At 41.2% G+C, this 13,724-nt stretch overlaps 1 protein-coding gene across 4 annotated transcripts in view; it reads right to left on the bottom strand.

Annotated features, from left to right (window-relative positions):
- The window catches only part of LOC126267417 (RNA-binding protein Raly-like), a 381,807-nt gene that overhangs the window by 231,517 nt on the left and 136,566 nt on the right, over positions 1–13,724 (bottom strand). The gene's annotated exons all lie outside the window — the stretch shown is intronic.

Below are 13,724 nucleotides of genomic sequence, written 5' to 3'. Positions count from 1 at the left end.
TGTAGTGACAAATGGAGGACTCTCAAGTGTAAAGACCTCTTGTATCTGATGTGTGACGGATATATGCTTACCTGATGCGTGCCGTAATGATTTTTTATTTGCAAGATACTTTGGCGTTTGCTAACTGTTAAAGGAATCCAAACAGAAGCTGGAAATAATTACTCCCACAAGTTTGCACCCAGTATTTATACACTATGCGATCAAAAGTATCCGGAGGCCTGGCTGAAAAGACTTACAAGTTCGTGGCGCCCTCCATCGGTAATGCTGGAATTCAGTATGTTGTTGGCCCACCCTTAGTCTTGACGACAGCTTCCACTCTCGCAGGCATACGTTCAATCATATGCTGGAAGGTTTCTTGGGGAATGGCTCTGAGGAGAGGTATCGATGTCGGTCGGTGAGGCCTGGCACGAAGTCGGGGTTCCAAAACCTTTCAAAGGGGTCCTGTAGCGTTCAGGTCAAGACTCTGTGCAGGCCAGTCTATTACAGGGATGTTACTATCGTGTAACATTTACGTCATAGGTTGCGCATTACGAAAAGGTGCTCGATCGTCTTGAAAGATCCAATCGCCATCCCCGAAATACTCTTCAACAGTGGGGAGGAAGAAGGTGCTTAAAACATCAATGTAGGCCTGTGCTGTTAATAGTGCCACGCAAAACAACAAAGGGTGCAAACCCCCTCCATGAAAAACACGACCACATCATAACACCACCACCTCCGACTTTTACTGTTGGCACTACACACGTTGGCAGATGACGTACAGCGGGCATTCGACACAGCCACACGCTGCCATCCGATCGCCATATTACACATTATGACCCTTTTCAACTGTCGGCGGTCTCTGTCAGTCAACAGATGAGTTCGGCCTGTACGCTTTTGTTCTATACATGTCCCTCCACGTTTCCACTTCCCTACCACATCGAAAACAACGCACCTAGACACGATTAGGAGTGTGGAAATCTTGCGTACAGACATATGATACAAGTGACACCCAACCACCTGACCATATTCGAAGTCCGTGAGTTCCGCGGAGCGCCCCATTCTGCTCTCTCACGATGTCTAATTATTACTGAGGTCGCTGATATGGAGTACCTGGCAGTTGGTGGCAGCACAATGCACCTAATATGAAAAACGTATGTTTTTGGGGTTGTTTGGATACTTTTGATCGCATAGTGTGATTCTCTTTCGGTAAATAATGAGGTGACGAATACAGAAAGCTTCTTAGCTATAATTATTTTCAATTGTTTGTTGACTTGTATCACTTGCTCTTTAAGGGGAGCCGGAACGATGAAAATGAAAAAAATTAACGTTTTTTCGTTTGTTTTTTTTTCATTATAAAACTATTTGTAGTTTTCCGAATAAAACAAGTCAAGTTTCACCCTTCTAAGTGAATTCTAAGTGTATTTTTTATCGCTGCAAATTTTACGCGCCGCTTGACGGTTGTAGCGACTTGGTGTGTCACCTCTGACGGCGCCGCTCGCTGGCTGCAAGCAGCGTATCTTTGCGGAATTATGTGTGCAGAAGCACATGAGTGCTCGCTTGCGCAAGCTAAAGCAGACATTAGGATCCTAGAAGCTTAGTGATCGTAAGACCCTTGGAGGACGATGAAGATTAACAAAGGAAGCAATTAATACATTGCAGAGGAATTATGGGTGTGCAATTAGGCAAAATAAAAGAAGCATTGAGCATATGAGGAGAGCAGTATGGGCATTATTTTTCATACTGCATAAACAAATGAGCTCCCACAACATGCAATGTGACCCACAGGTGATGACTCATGGTGTAAGCCCATAAAAACAGTTTGCCAAATGCTGAACTTGATGTAATTAAGCCCATACTCAGAGATTTATCACAGCCAAGTTTATTGGAAAAGTGTTTACAAGGGAAAACACAAAATCCAAATGAAAGTGTAAATAATTTAATTTGGATTAGGATTTCGAAAAGAGTGTTTGTACAGGTAATAACATTGCATTTTGGAGTGTATGATGCAGTGGCAACATACAATGAAGGAAACATTATCAAATATGATGTGTTGAAACGTTTAATTAAAAAGAAAGTAATGAATAAAAGCAATAATTTTAGTCGCTGTGTGACCGGTTACGAAGTCTCGTATCTGGCTCGGATCTTTCTCAATCCGACAAAATATTTTAAACAGTATTTACAATAAACTAATTGAAAAACCAGAAATACTATAATTGCACATAGAAACCAGAACTACAAGGCTAATAAATGAACATGAGCCACATGCCTTGTTGACTGTACCTGTGAGCAAGAGGCATTGTCATTAAAGAAGACTGTAATAACTTTTTCCTCATTATATATTGACGAAAATTTTCCATTACACCAGAATCATAAATCAAAAGCCCATCTCCTCAAATACACTCTGACAATTGCAACTTCTTCCATCTATACATTACGCCAACCGAACAGCATCTACTCTCTCGCCCAACAGAACAACAACTGTCCTCGACATCCTCTGAACTACTATTGCACCAGTGGAGGCGGCGGAATAATAATCTTTGGCGCAGTCTCTGGCACTGTAACTCAGTATAGCCACCTTTCAACTATTTCCACAATGCGCCTAATTGATGAAGAGAGACTAAGAGGTGTAGGAAGAAGAATCAAAAGCCTACAACATACAGCAAAAGAGAATAAATGACCAGTGAAAAGGAAACTAACACTGGAAAAAGAAGCGGATGCTGATAATGCTGATAATCCACCATATGGGGCAGTAATGTATTAAAAAGCTTTGGAAGCTCTTCCCCATAACTTGAAAATTTTCATCTTTGAGGAACATTTTCTCAATAACTGCTAACAGTATATCAATGAAATTTATACACAATATTGTTTACTTCTTTCCTTCATTTTGATAACAAATTCCACAAAAAAATATTGTATAATTCACGATTTATAGAAGAAAAAGTTCAAAATTTTAGAGAAAAATAAGCGTCTGTTTAAAAAAATTGTAAAACAATAACCGATAAGTATTTCTTGACATGACATTATAACTTAGTAGAGAAATATTCACTAAACATGTACTCCAAAATTTCAGTTCAATGTGTTTAATGGTTTTAGAAAAAATGTTCCTTCTATTTGCTAAAATTAACATGGAGGAAATGGATCGTTCCGGCTCCCTTTAAGTATCTACTGTCACCTCTCGCGGTAGTATTTTCTTCCTGAGTGATACTTTTTATCATTCGTTAATTTTCTTTGCATTCCTTCAGTTAATATAGTTTCGATGAATTCGTCATGTTGCAGATACTCTGTTTCACATTGAATTGAAAGTCAGTTTTCATACAGTCAGATGATTTCATTAATTCCCACACCGCCGAGACTTTCGGGATTTTGACCCAGACACCAAGTTCCCTATTTAAGAAAACAGATTCTCATAAACATGCAAGAAAAACTAAACTACAAGCTACTAACTGGCAGAAAATATCGGGATGGCAATAACAGTGACTATATGCGACAACAGATTGTAGTCAACAATCGGGATTTAAGAATGCCTAAATGATCAAATGTTCTCGTACAGTACCCGATGCGCAGGGAATCAGGTGATTCGAAATGCTGTACCTCGCAGCGGCGTGCGAAATTTGGTTCAGACTATCGAAACCAGGGTCGGCCACGGCGCCACGTGCGAAACCGCAGGCGAGAAGGCAGTGAGCGCCTACGCTCGGCCTGTATCGGCTTTGCTCGGTCCTTCTCGGAAGTACCCTGTACAGCGCGGCGTTCCGTTAAGTACTGGGGTGTGGCATTTCTCAGTAGGCACAACTCTCCTAATTCTGCGGCATCGTGGTACCACTCTGTTTACCTTTCGCTGTTGTTTATGGTATGAAGCACATTCATAGGTTCCGTGGCTGTTTGCACAAAAAGAGGCAGCTAACAACCTATCGTCACAGGTCTTTAAAACTGAATGGGAATGACAGAACAGAGGAATGAAACTCTCAATATCTATTCAGCAGTCACGTAATGGACAGATACAGGAAATTTGTTGTGAAAAGACATTAAAATACCATGTAGGAAGAATTTAAAAGTTCAGTTGACGAAGAAAGAGCAAAGAATTACAATGATCTACGGGCAAGATTCATTGTTATGTGTATCAAGAAGAACCTGGGTACGTGAAAAATTTGGTGGTACGAATAGTAAAATTTCCACTGTCTGCTGCAACCATATTGGATGAAACTGAAGGAAGAGTACATTGCCTTTATACATTACTGCGAAGTACGTCGATAACGTGAAGAGACATGCCTGGAATGTTCTTTTTTTCGAATTAAAACCAGCTATTGTCGAATTTATGATGAAAAAAGGGAATGCACGAACGAAAATTTCAACATACAGAACAGATTACAGATCTTGCATTTTAAGGACTTGACTGCACATTGCCGGCCGCGGTGGTCTCGCGGTTCTAGGCGCTCAGTCCGGAACCGCGCGACTGCTACGGTCGCAGGTTCGAATCCTGCCTCGGGCATGGATGTGTGTGATGTCCTTAGGTTAGTTAGGTTTAATTAGTTCTAAGTTCTAGGCGACTGATGACCACAGATGTTAAGTCGCATAGTGCTCAGAGCCATTTTTTTGACTGCACATTGTCTACTGTGGGGAACTGCAAAGTAAGAAGCAACTTATTTCTGTTTTGATGCATTTAAAAAGGAAATCCCATTGTAGAAAGGACTAATTGCGACAGAGTGCAGTTCCCCAAGCTCTCTGATGTTAAAGAAAATGTGAAGCTTCAGGAATTCATTGTCACCGTTTTCGAGCCATTTGCGAGGCTGGTTGCCATCTCAGTAGAAAGCGGCCATATGTATGTTCAGATGTAACTGACTAGTATGCCGTAATTCTCGTTTTAAATACAAATTGAGTTACATTAAAACTGCCCAAGACAGCTTCACTGCTCTCCTCTTGAAGGGTCTCTATGTCTGCGTAATGAGTTGTGGAAGTCCCACAATTAATTTCTTTTTTTTTTCGATGAATGTGTGTGTCAGAAAGACCTTCCTTTAAGTACGAAAAGAAATAAGTAATTATTATGTGGCAACTTAAGTGCAAACATCTGTGGAATTGTTTGCATCTGCCCGAATACCAACAGCCTGAACTTTATAAAAATTATATCGTTTTCAGTGAGCCAAAAATAATTCCATAATACTGACAATTTGTTGTGGTCATCGTCTACGTTGTTGAGAAATGTGAAATACAGAAACCAAATCTTACACAGTGCGACTGCCCTGCTATTTAAAAGCGGCGGGTCCACAGATTCATCCTCTTCTCGCTCCTCGCACTCAGACTGCGTGGCAGTGTGGGTAGTGTGCAGCGAGACAGCACTACAGCACTCGCGACAGAACACTGCCCGTGAGACACATTCTTGGCTGCTCCTGGTTTACAGTTATGGCTAAAGAGAGGCTTCAGTGTGAAAGTGAAGTACCAATATCTGAGCGTGAACAGTACTTCTTCATCGCTATGAAACAATGCTGCTACTTTTCAAAGGGCGTGAACTGCAAACATGCTTGTCTGCAGGGTATAATATGTGTGTACATGACTCGTAAGGTAATTTTCTGTACAATATTCATCTTCCAACCCAAACAAAAGGCTGAATTTGCGTTCACAGGCTCAAATAATTTTTAGTTACTGATCATCTTCACAGCGTTCAGTAAAACTGAGTGCAAATAGTCCCTAGAATTTAGTCCTTTTCCTTTCTTCTTCACATACCACTATGAGAACATCAAATCTCAACTTTGTACGCTGACCAATATGATGAAAAGAAGAATCATTCTATTCACTACATAATGCCATGAAATTTATAATGATTATTTTTAATCTTCTGTTTTCACATACCTCTGGGTGGTATGTATAACCCAGCTGCATACTGCTTCTTTAGTTAAACTAATGAAAGTACCACGCACTGGTTTCATTCAAAAGAATGAATCGATAGCTACATCAACTAAAATGTTAAGGAGTGGTTTCAGCTGAAAGTATTAATACATTGTTCAACTGAAAGAAAAATTATAGACTGGTTTCACTTGAAAAGAGGGAACGAATAACTCAATCAACACGAAAAACGACAGTGGACTGTGTCAACTGGTTTTGTTCAACTGCTCCAACAGGCTGGTTTCATTCTAAAGAATGATTAATACATCCAATACGTAAAAGTACAACCCAATGAGTTGATTCTTTTCCAGCAACCGACTTAATCAATTAGTTTCAATTGGTTGATTCCATCACTATTCATTTGAAATTAACCAGCACCATTCGCTTGCCTTAAACGACTATAAAGGTATGGTACATATTTTATTAAACATGTGGAAAATTACAGGTAACGATCACACACCATGGCTACAAATGGTTGTCGTACTGTTACACCATATTAGCCCATAGTGTGCAAGGCAGCAGTAAGCCACAAGTGATTACTACATACACTCCTGGAAATTGAAGTAAGAACACCGTGAATTCATTGTCCCAGGAAGGGGAAACTTTATTGACACATTCCTGGGGTCAGATACATCACATGATCACACTGACAGAACCACAGGCACATAGACACAGGCAACAGAGCATGCACAATGTCGGCACTAGTACAGTGTATATCCACCTTTCGCAGCAATGTTGGCTGCTATTCTCCCATGGAGACGATCGTAGAGATGCTGGATGTAGTCCTGTGGAACGGCTTGCCATGCCATTTCCACCTGGCGCCTCAGTTGGACCAGCGTTCGTGCTGGACATGCAGACCGCGTGAGACGACGCTTCATCCAGTCCCAAACATGCTCAATGGGGACAGATCCGGAGATCTGGCTGGCCAGGGTAGTTGACTTACACCTTCTAGAGCACGTTGGGTGGCACGGGATACATGCGGACGTGCATTGTCCTATTGGAACAGCAAGATCCCTTGCCGGTCTAGGAATGGTAGAACGATGGGTTCGATGACGGTTTGGATGTACCATGCAATATTCAGTGTCCCCTCGACGATCACCAGAGGTGTACGGCCAGTGTAGGAGATCGCTCCCCACACCATGATGCCGGGTGTTGGCCCTGTGTGCCTCGGTCGTATGCAGTCCTGATTGTGGCGCTCACCTGCACGGCGCCAAACACGCATACGACCATCATTGGCACCAAGGCAGAAGCGACTCTCATCGCTGAAGACGACACGTCTCCATTCGTCCCTCCATTCAGGCCTGTCGCGACACCACTGGAGGCGGGCTGCACGATGTTGGGGCGTGAGCGGAAGACGGCCTAACGGTGTGCGGGACCGTAGCCCAGCTTCATGGAGACGGTTGCGAATGGTTCTCGCCGATACCCCAGGAGCAACAGTGTCCCTAATTTGCTGGGAAGTGGCGGTGCGGTCCCCTACGGCACTGCGTAGGATCCTACGGTCTTGGCGCGCATCCGTGCGTCGCTGTGGTCCGGTCCCAGGTCGACGGGCACGTGCACCTTCCCCCGACCACTGGCGACAACATCGATGTACTGTGGAGACCTCACGCCCCACGTTTTGAGCAATTTGGCGGTATGTCCACCCGGCCTCCCGCATGCCCACTATACGCCCTCACTCAAAGTCCGTCAACTGCACATACGGTTCACGTCCACGCTGTCGCGGTATGCTACCAGTGTTAAAGACTGCGATGGAGCTCCGTATGCCACGGCAAACTGGCTAACACTGACGGCGGTGGTGCACGAATGCTGCGCAGCTAGCGCCATTTGACAGCCAACACCGCGGTTCCTGGTGTGTCCGCTGTGCCGTGCGTGTGATCATTGCTTGTACAGCCCTCTCGCATTATCCGGAGCAAGTATGGTGGGTCTGACACACCGGTGTCAATGTGTTCTTTTTTCCGTTCCCAGGAGTGTATGTGGAAATAAGTTTTTACGTATATTAAGTTCAAAAACTCTGAGACAAGCAGATTTTGTAATGATCACTATACATGGTTGTGTACCTACGAATTAATACTGAAAAATAGTTCACTTTTTTAATTGTAACTGTATATAGCTCGCCATGGGGCAATTTTGTACTCTTTATGAGTTATCTGGATTTCTCAGCACACTATCAGACAGCAGCAAACAGTTAATAATTGTGGTGACATACATATAGGTTTACTAAAAGATTTTGATAGGAAAAAATAATCTAGATGCCTTATTTGGATCCTACAATTGTAGATAAGTAATTAACTTTCCAGCATCGGTTAATATAGAAAATAGGACCACTGTTGTAAGAAAATAGCATAGTCTTATACAGTGTGGGTAATCCTCAGTGGAAATCAGTTACAATAACTGATGACTCCAGCACAAATGTTTTAAGAATAGTTTACAAGAGCTAACCTGGGTGAAATTTACAATGAGTCAGATTCAAACAGAATTTGATATAGTCCATGAGAAATTCATTTCCACATAATCAGAAAGGATATTAAATAGCTATGTAAAAAACCATGAATGAGCAGAGGGATTAAAGCATTTTGCGAAAGAAAAAGCGAAAGGTATCAAGTACAGATGCTGCAACATTTGTACACTTGAAATTACTAAGAAAAGTTATTAAAAATCAAGGAACATGCACATAAAGTCAGAAATCAGTAACTCTGACAACAGACTTAAGGGTAAGTGGAATGTAGTAAAACGAGAGAGGACACCCAGCCACAGAACAGGATAACATTACTATTTAATTCAGTTGAACAATTATAAGTGATATGTCACAGGTGGCAAATATATTGAATAATAATTTATTAAATATAGTAGAAAGTATAAAGATTATCAGTTCAAGAGAAAAATTAATTTAGTGCATTGTTAAAACAAGTGTTAGAAAATTCAGTCATTATACATTCTCTCACAAATAAAAGGTCATCTGGTTTTGATTGTGTTTCCAATAGAGCACTAAAGATTTGTTACCACATAAGTAGAACTGTCTAAGCTGAAATATGTAGTGTGTCACTAATTCGAGGCATTTTTCCTGGGAGAATGAAATGTGCCAGTGTGAAAACCCTCTTTAAAAAGGACAACGGAAGAGATGTCAGTAACTATAGACCAGTTTCACTGATAACACAACTTTCTAAAATTTAGGAGAGGGTGATATATTCTAGAATAGTATGTCACATGAGTAACAGTATCTTCAGGAAATGACAGTTTGGATTTTAGAATAATATAGGTCTACTGAGAATGCTATTTACAAGGTTCACTCGTAAAATTTTACAAGCATTAAATAATAAAATAGCGTCGACTGGAATTTTCCATGATCTATCTAAAGGCTTTGGCTGTGTAAATCACAGTATTTGCCTAAATAAATTGAAGTTGAACAGGATTGATGGTATAGCCGACTAATGTCATATCCAACCTAAAGATTGCAATTCAACCACTGCAGTCTCAGGAAATTATTGTGACTCAGGGGAAATCTTCCCAAGGCTGAATATTACTCATTGTTACTCACGTATGTATATGACCTTCTGTATAACATACAAGTAAAAGTAGTCCTTTTTCGAGATGACACTAGTATTGTGATCAATTCAAGTATACACACAGAAATGGAGGAAATGGTAAACAATGTCCTTGAAAGTATCTTTGACTGGTTTTTTTGCGAATGGTCTCACACTCAGTTCTAGAAATACGCAACATATTCAGTTCTGCACATCTAGAGGTACTATACCAATGATAAGCGTAACACATGGTGAAGAAATAATAAATAGGATGGAAACTTTAAAATGTTGAAGTGTCCATATTGATGAGTTAAACTGGAAAATGTGCACTTTAGAAATCTTAAAAAAACTTAGTTCAGCCACATTTGTACTTGAATCACTGCAATTCTTGGGAAGAGACAAATCAGTAAGTTGACATATTTTACACATTTTTATTCAATAACGTCATACAGAATAACTCTCTGAGGTAACTCATCATTAAGAAAGATTGTCTTCATTGCTCAGAAACGTGCTGTGAGGCTAATACAGTATGCAGTGCTCACCAACTGTCTCTTGTAGATATCTATTTTCTCATATCACGATTGTACTGTCCTGGCTTTGTGAATGGGTGCATTATCGTTCTGAAATATGGCATCATTGTTGGAGAGCAACATTAGAATCATGGGGTGCAAACTGATCACTTAAAATCGTTTGCTGTAACACGGGCCTTGAGAGCAATGATGCTACCAGAAGAATATCCAGCTTCTGCTTCCCACACCATCACACTTCAACCTCCATGCCTTACAATTGGAATCATGCAGTCAGGATTTTAGGTTTCTTTTGGCGTTCTCCAGACGTCAGCCCAGACTGATGTTGCAAATAATGAAACGTTGACTTGTCGGATCATATGACGTGTTTCTACTGATCAACCGACCAGAATTTATGTTCCTGACACCATTTTTACGCTCCTTTGCGATGGTTGTCGTCACTAAGGGTTTCGGTATAACAGCTCCTCCATGAATATTCACTTCATGGTGATCTCGGCGGACACTGTCGATAGATACGGGTTCTCGAAGATAGCTATTGAGCTCTGCAGTCACTTTTGCTGCCGTAGTTTTGTGTCGGTTTCACACAGTGCGTGTTAGTGTAGGACGATCTCTGTTATTTAGTTTAGATTTTTGCCCACTATTACGTTTATAAGATGATGTCTTCCCTTGTTTTGTGTAACAGTGCTCTTGAAACATTCAATAAGTTGGCTGTCTTGTTTATTGATGCGCCAGGTAATCGGACTCCTACAACCAAGACCTGTTAGGTCTTTCGTTGAACATCGACCTCAGCCTCTGAATGCAAATATGAAGTGTGTGCTGCTCATAAACAACCTACACTCATGCCTAGTCCGCACTGAACACGCAGAGTTCAACACGACACGTAACACTTCCGTTGTTGATCGTCAAACACAATCATCCCATTACTACCACAGTTCACGTTATTTTGCCTATCCCCTGTATCTCCTCCTCATCCCTATCTCTGCCTGTTTTATTTGTCCATTTCCTCCCACCCCTCTGTCCATCTCTTCTCCTACCTTCCTCTCTCTGACCTTGAGCCCTTTTTTTATTATTTTTGCAAATTCTGATTCTGCAGTAGTTCTCCGATCGCAATCCGATAAGTCATAAAAATTCGAGTTTCTGCAAATTACTTCTATTGTCTCATACTAAACTTCACAAGAGGGAGAAGGGTCCCAAGTAAACATTGTTTAAAATGCGATATTTTAAGAGAAAGTAAATACTCTGGTCTAGCAGTGGTATGCCCGATACACCAGAACCGCAGTGCGGGTAACTTAAACTTCTTCCATAGCATATAACTGTGCTCGCTGACTTAGATCTCATAGAGGAAGACAAAACATATCATAATATCTTGACACATTCGGCTAACACCACACGAATATTTGTTTCATGTGATTAAGTAGCCACTGCGTTCACGGGAACGAAAGACCATAAAATCTTATATTATGGCGAGCATTACGGAAATCATTGCTGTTCCTTAATAGTCAATTACATTTAACGCTAATTGTTTGTGAAGACGCATGTTAAGAGTTACTGTGTAGTGTTTTTATCGCGTCAAACACAAGCAAGAAACATAGGATGCATATACAAAAAGCATCGTTCTAATATGCTCTCTGTTTGTTAAAAGAGCATAATAGTTTCTATCAGATGTACTTGTGTGACAAAGAAAATTTTGAATATTGTCGATGACTACGAAGAAATGAATTAAAATTTCTGTTGGGGCCAGGACTCGTAACCTCGTCGTCTTGCCTGCTAGGCAGAAATGCTAACAATGGCCAACAATACTGCATGAACTACCCAAGTTGAGTGCCCTCCCCAATACAAACTTCAGTTCATATCTTCCGCTTATTTTCCCTCACATTGTCTCGGCTACAGTACAAATTGTAATTCATTCCTTCTGCTTCGATCATTATCGTAGGTAATGAAGAGACTCAAAAGTCTCAGGGTAACGTTTAATTATAAGACCTATTGTTGATGACGTTGCAATCGCGTCAGCGACGGGAAAGGATTTTGAAGAGCAGTTGAACGGAGTGGACTGTGCGATACTTGAACGATGTGCATCAGTAAAAGCAAAGTAAGGGGAATGGGATGTAGTTGAACTAAATCAGGCGTTGCTGGGCAACTAGAATAGAAAAGTAGTACAACAGTTGCCATTAGGGCAGCAAAATAACGGATGATGGCCGAAGAAAAGAACATGTAAAATGCAGATTGGCTATGGCATGAAAAGTTTTTCTAAATAAGAGAAATTTGTTGTTTCAGCTTGCTGAAACGCTGACTCACATTGTCGTCTGATGTCGTTGTAGATGGTGTAACTTCACGATGGGCATCACCCCAGCCTGGGCGGCCGTGTTCAAACTGTTGGCATCAGTTCATTGTTGCTGAATTCAACATTGCATTTCGTCCTTGTACTACCGGAACTTCACTGTTGCAAAGCCTTTCTAGTCCTATTATGTATATCGCAGCACAACTGCAGCTAACCCGGGACATGTCCTCTCTTCCGACAATGCATCACTCCTGTTGTTCAATTGCGTTAACAGTATAAGGAATGTCGCTGTAGTGTAGTCTTGTACGGAAGCGAAACACGGACAGCACACATTTTAGACGAAAACACTTCAAAAGCTTTTGAAACGTGCTGCTATGGAAGAATGCGGAAGATTATATCCGTTGTTCGAGTAATTAATGAGCAAATACAGAAGCAAAATGCTGCAAAAGAATATTTGCGACGTAGCTTGACAAATAGAAGGGCTCGGTCGGCAGGAAATATACTGAAGTATCAGGCAATCGTCTATTTGGTAATGAAAGGAAAGTGTGTGTGTGAGATGGCGGAGTAGAATTGTAGCTGGAAACCAGTGGGCAGGTTAATATGGATGTAGGAGGCAGTAGTTACTCTGACAAGGGGAGGCGAAAACGTTAGGAACACGAATTTACTTCAGACTTTGTACAGCTAGTGAAAGTAGTACGGTGCACTACTCTGACAATTCCGAGAAAATCGCAAGAGAAGTTTTACCTGGCTATTACATCAATCATGTGTCTGTGCAAAGGAACCGACCTTGTGGCCGTGTGGTTAGCGTTCGTGGGGTTGTGGGCGGGGCGACATTGCGACTCCTGCCTCATGTATTTATTTTTTTTTTTCATCACTGGTCTCACTCATTAATTTGTACGACATTTGAGAGGTAATGTAATTAAAAACACGTAAATTTGCATGAAGTTTCAGTTTATGTTTTCCATGTGTGCGTGACAACGTGTGCTGTGTGTTGCACATCCGACAATTAATCCTACATTACTCGTTTGGCCTGGCAACGGTAACTTACTACATTACTGATTTTGAATAACGTCATTCGCATCATTATTTATCGAGATCTGACGTGGGCTTTCTACATCTACATCTACATCCATACTCCGCAAGCCACCTGACGTCGTCCTTGAAAATTCAATTACAAATAGTAAATAGTCAACTAACGTAGGGAATTCACTATAACTTCCTGAAAATGCCTGTGGTTTTTTTTTCATTATATTACCTCTAAAATGTGATATAAAATAACGACACCAGAGATGAAAAAAATACAGATGAAATAGTGAGCGTTGGCTGGACTCCAACCACCGCCTCGTCCACGATCCACATGCTACGGAAGAAGGCTAACCACATGACCACAATGAATTCTTACAGCATGCAGCTAAGTACAGATATATGATGCACATAATGGACGCGTAAAACTTTTTTGCGATTTTCTGGGAATTGCCAGTGGTAAACCTTACTACTTTCACATTATGATGCTTTAATGGCGGACTAAAGGTGTACCAAGATTGAAAG

The sequence above is a fragment of the Schistocerca gregaria genome, chromosome 4, assembly GCF_023897955.1.
Source record: "Schistocerca gregaria isolate iqSchGreg1 chromosome 4, iqSchGreg1.2, whole genome shotgun sequence".
NCBI lineage: Eukaryota > Metazoa > Arthropoda > Insecta > Orthoptera > Acrididae > Schistocerca > Schistocerca gregaria.
This window is presented reverse-complemented; position numbering and strand designations above follow the sequence as displayed.